Raw genomic sequence first — 5,442 nt, 5'->3', positions numbered from 1 at the left:
AAAAATACCTTTTTATGACCTCATTGGAAAAAGGGATATAGCTATTTACAGCTGTGGCCCGTGTCACAGACTGCAGTCTGTAGGATGTTAGCTAAAGGCTGGTCAACCAGAAGCATGCACAGAATTTGCCTAACAAATGCTGGCAAGCAAGGACGGACACTGGATGCAAACCAGGCTGAGATGATAAACTGAGGCTGGTGCTGCACACACACTGTGAGAGTGTGCATTATGGCTGTTACCTAAGAAGGTAAAACAAATGGTATGCTTTCATTTAGAGTGCAGTACTTAGCATGTCGCAAATCCAGGAGCTAATTTCCTATTTGGGAGACACCAGTGAGAGCTGTGCTCTGTATTCTTCATAGTCAAACAAATAAAAGCCCATCTCTGTTGTTCTCGACCATATCAAGAATATCAACATGACATATTCCACATGTATGTGTGGATACTTCTTTAAGAAACTCTGGCTAGCCCGGCCAAATCCCACAGCACAAAACAGCTGTTGAGACGTGAAACCGGTGATTGTTTGATTGTCACTTGCTTTTGTGTGTGTACCCCGTGTGGTACAGTGTGTGGTTTATTGTGTGTCCGTTTACCTTTGTGGAGTGGTAGGTAGCCTGTCCCTGTTATCCCCAATCCAAAAGAAGCAGCTGCAGTGACACTAGTTCCTGGTACCCTGTCTCGCAGGCTGCACACTTGGCACTCGCCCAGGGTCCGACAGCAGACAGTGCCCTAGCGTATAGCTTGCAGTGGGTTTATGTGAAAGTTAGACCTCGCTGTGTTTGACGTGTCGGCTAGCGAGTGAAAGTTCTCCAGCTTGCAGACCTGGCTTGCCATACGGCATATTGCCCAAGGTCTCGTGGGTTTACACACCCAGCGGGACCTGGCTGAAGCTAACATGTTAGCTTCTCTGGGTTTAGCGAGCCTAGCACTCTCAGACTTCCCAGTTCACAACACATAACATCAAGCATCCCATTCACACCATAAATGAGTGTGAGTATGGCAGCCCCAATGTATCATAACTGTGTGGTTTGCAGATGCTTTTTCTGTCCTCTCCTCTGAGGGACCCGTGGCCAGCCTCCAGATAGTTCCCTAGGGACAGAGTCGGACCAGAATCAATTTTTCAGTGTGTTAGGCAGGGTATCCAGGGTTCTGGATATCGCTCTGTCTGAGAACTCTGTGGAGGTGGTCCCATTGGCGCTCCTGGACATGAGACCGGTCCAATGATGCCTGCGTCTGTGCCCGCACCGGTACCACCAGTCGACAGTGGTAGTCTCTCAAGGGCTCCACCAAGCTCTCTGTTGGTGGAGGGACTCGTCCAACCTGGAGCAGGGTCAAGTGGTGGGTGTGGTGACCCACCATCAGTTAGTCTTCACAGGCGGCTCTCCAGTCGGGGTGCATTCAATGAGAGCTGTAGGGTCAGTGGCCATTGGACTGGCCTCTGGGCATCCCGGCACATACTGGAGCTGCAAGCTGTCGTCCTGGCACTCCGGCAGTTTCTGCCTCGATGGCATAGGTATCATGTCATCATCAGGACAGACAGCACGGTCGCGGCAGCCTATGTCAACAGGATGGGGGGCTAGGAACTCCTGTTTTGGAGGGACCTCCTATTCCAGGCAAGCGGGTCTCTGGTCCAACTTCTCCCCACAGGTTTCCGGCCTGATGGCCTGGCCCCTATGAGGGACAAGCTGCCTGCTGCCTGGCTCAGTTGTGTGAATGTTGCAGGAGTCTCCTGCGCCATCAACCTTGGTTCTTTACATGAGAGACCATCTCTCCAGCCTCAGCCTGCTTGGAGACACATTTCAATCAAACCATCAAACCATGACCGGTTTCACACCTGCACATCTGTTTTATATGCAAACTGTGGGCTGGACTAGCTGGACTGTCTTAAAGACGTATCCACGCGTCAGGACCAAGAGGGGTAACCTTGGTTCTCTCATTCAGAGAACCAAGGTTACAAAATAACCGTACACTTTGTGACACTACTGTGTTTATCTTCTGTTGGCAGTTGAAGATTAGATAAGACGGTCTTATACAGAAAAGTATGGCACCATTTTAAACTTTAATTTAGATGGTAATGTGCAAGAACAGTGGTTTTGTTGCATGATTAGATGAGGCAAAGCTATTGATGTGAAGTTGTCTTAGAAGCCAGCTTTCTTGGCATTAGGCCACCTTTACAATCAGACATAAATTCCTCAGATTAGCGTTCAGTAAAAAGCGATGGAAGCCTGTTTGATGCAGTAGCGATCCTGTATGCCTAACAGGAACAGATAACTTGGAAGATATGTTAGAAGCAAGTTCATTTCAGAGATGTGTTAAAAGGACGTTCCCTGTCTGGGCTCATTGTGTAATAGAAATCTTTTTTTAAGTTTATGTATGAGCTCTCATACAGGTGGTTGAGACACCTGAATGTGAAATGCAGTGACAAGGCAGCTGCATCTGACGCACAGCCAGAAAGCCTCTTTTCTACAGAATGAGTGCTCCATCACTCCGCTGTCACACAGACATGCACACTTTGGGAAAAGTGACAATTAGGAAAAGGGAAATCCCAAAGAAACAACAGTGCAGCGCTGGTTTCCTTTCAGTTTTTCAGTGATTTGTTTTCCAGTCATTCCTGCTGACAATGAAATTTCCAACAATACTGTGACAACAGTAATATTTTAATACTTCTCCTTTGGCCTTATTTCCAATAAGAACTAATCTTTGTATTTATAAGCATGCAAACACAAAAGCTGGCAGGTCATGTACGCACACAGGCTCTGCTGCCGTTTCAAGTAATAATGGCCATTAACTATTAACCAGCTCCCACTCGTTTATGCTGAGGCTTCATTGTCTGTCAAGGTCATTTGCTGAGAAATGATCCTGGGCCAGGAAGGCTTAATAAAAATGACGGAATTAAAATATCATCTTTCATGGCTGTGACTCCACTGGACCATCCAGTGACAGAATGAGTTCTAGTACAGTGCACCTTTAAGAACATCACATTGTGCCGCAAGTTAATGATGGAGTTACAAGTAGACCACTGCAGCACATTGTTGTGCATCAGAGTGTGACCTGAATCTGGGGCAAGTGGATGTGGAACAAGTGAGGCACAAGTTGGAGCTCGCATTTAGTAAAGCTCCACATCGACGAGAACAGCAAAAACATGTACAAACTGGATCTTTGTATGTGTGCATGTTCCTGCACACGTCTGACAGTTTACATTTAAACTAAAGGCCTCAGAGCTAAAATAATTTGATGCAAGCAGAGGGAGACACGTTTGTCACTCACACGTGCTGCATTTCATCTATAAAATAACACTCTTAAGAGACTGATGCAATGTCCCTGAAGAAAATGAGCCTAATTAGATCAGCGGATTGTAATTCCACTGGAAACAAAGACACATGGGATGGACCATAAACCTGGTCTTCCTACCACAGTGACAGGAATCTACAACAATGCATGGCACACGTCTTCCCCAGTCCATCCATCCATCTTCGTCCACTTCCCTGCTCTCAGTATGGCACAGGTCGTCGTGCAGGCATGCCCCCTGCTAAAAAAATAAGGAGTAAAGAATCAGGCAGTGGAGCACATTGCAGTACATGTGGTTAGTTACCCACCATCCCTTCCTCTCTTCATCATATCTGTTACTTCAGTAAGCCCCAGAGTGTGGGCTTGTGGGCACGGTGGACGCTCCCCTGAGCCTGGACAAGCTTTGCCTCTGCAGGAGGCAGACCTCTAACAGAATATTTACTCAAAAACATCTGTTCTGGATTTATCAAAGTACACAGAGTACATCTGTGCATACGTAGTAAAAGTTGTTATGTATGTGTCGTGGAAGAACCCAAACGCAGGATTCAGAAACAGGAAGTTAAGTTAAGGTGCAGCTTTATTGCTGGGAAAAGTCTACATAAGAAATAAACATCACAAAATGAACCAGAATCCTAAACGTGAAATTAAAACACTAGACTGAACGCTGGAGCCTAAAACTAAGAACCTCGTGGAAACAAACCAGGACTGAGAGCGAGGGTCAGGAACGCAGCACGAAGAGAGTGCAGGTTAAACAACAAGCCCGGGAAGACTGAGGACTAAAATACACAGGATGGGGAGCAGGAAGAAACACAGCTGGGGCAACTCAGACATAAGGAGACGAGGGAGGCAAAACTAGATACACTGACGTAGGACGCACACTACCAAAATAAAACAGGAAGTACGACACACACGCACCGACATGGATTCAGACACGAACAGAGGGAACACGGAGTGACTGAGGAACAAGAGAATAAACCCGAGGGCAGAACTGAACCTAAGAAGTAGAAATCACAAACCAGACGAACCAGAGATCTAGAAATACAAAACACAAACCAAAAGCCTGGTAATAATAATAGATTGGATGTATATAGCGCTTTTCAAGGCACCCAAAGCGCTTTACAATGCCACTATTCATTCACTCTCACATTCACACACTGGTGGAGGCAGCTGCAGGTGTAGCCACAGCTGCCCTGGGGCAGACTGACAGAGGCGAGGCTGCCATATCGCACCATCGGCCCCTCTGGCCATCACCAGTAGGCGGTAGGTGAAGTGTCTTGCCCAAGGACACAACGACCAGGACAGAGAGCCCGGGGATTGAACCAGCGACCTTCCGGCTGAAATGACATCGCTAGCTTGTCCATTTCAAGCACTTTTTAACAAAAATCACACCATAAACAAATAACATCTACTTACATATACAGTAAATATGATCACAAAGCTCATTCACATGATATGGTAAATAGAAAGGTTTCTACAGGACTCTGTGCCATCCTTTGAACGATACGCTTACTGATTCTGTAGGAGTTCAGAGGGTAAGTAGCAGCCAGGTCCTGCTAATCAAACGCACCGATTAACTGATTATCAGTGAGCGTGAACACGTAAAAGCAGGCGTCTTCACAGTTTGCTGGTCAGCTGTGTGTTAACGGTTGATGTCCGAGGAAATTCACCCAAATAATCCAAGCGTTACATATACATATTTTTGCCTCAACCTCGTGTACTGCGATAGTTGTATTTGAATATTGTAAAGACGAGTGGGCCAAAATTCCTCCACAATGACGTGAGAGACCGACAGAGTCATACAGAAAATGATTTGCATGCAGGACTGCAGAGGGAAAACATTATTTTTCACATGATTGTATGTTTGATATGATTCACAGCATCTCTCTTTCACATAAACTGGACTTTTTTTCTACTCAGGTTTTCAACTTAATAAGATCCTTTGGTCTGTGAATAACTCGACATGTGGACGCTTACTGTACTTGCTCCAACAACAAAGCTACAGCATAATCATAAGATGAACATTTTAGCTTGACTTTCTAATGTTACTAGTCAAACTTGAAAGAGGAGAGGATGAAAGGATGAGAAGAGAAAGGAAGGAGACGATACGGAGATCTGGTATAAAAGACTAAAGAAAAAAGTAGCAGAGAAGAGAGG

This window comes from Aulonocara sp. 'chitande type north' Nkhata Bay, linkage group LG10, assembly GCF_057382095.1.
Source record: "Aulonocara sp. 'chitande type north' Nkhata Bay isolate Kocher_YH1m ecotype deep benthic linkage group LG10, A_spYH_male_GT1.1, whole genome shotgun sequence".
In the NCBI taxonomy this organism is placed as follows: Eukaryota; Metazoa; Chordata; class Actinopteri; order Cichliformes; family Cichlidae; genus Aulonocara; species Aulonocara sp. 'chitande type north' Nkhata Bay.
The sequence above is the reverse complement of the archived record's forward strand: the minus strand, read 5'-3'. Positions refer to the sequence as shown.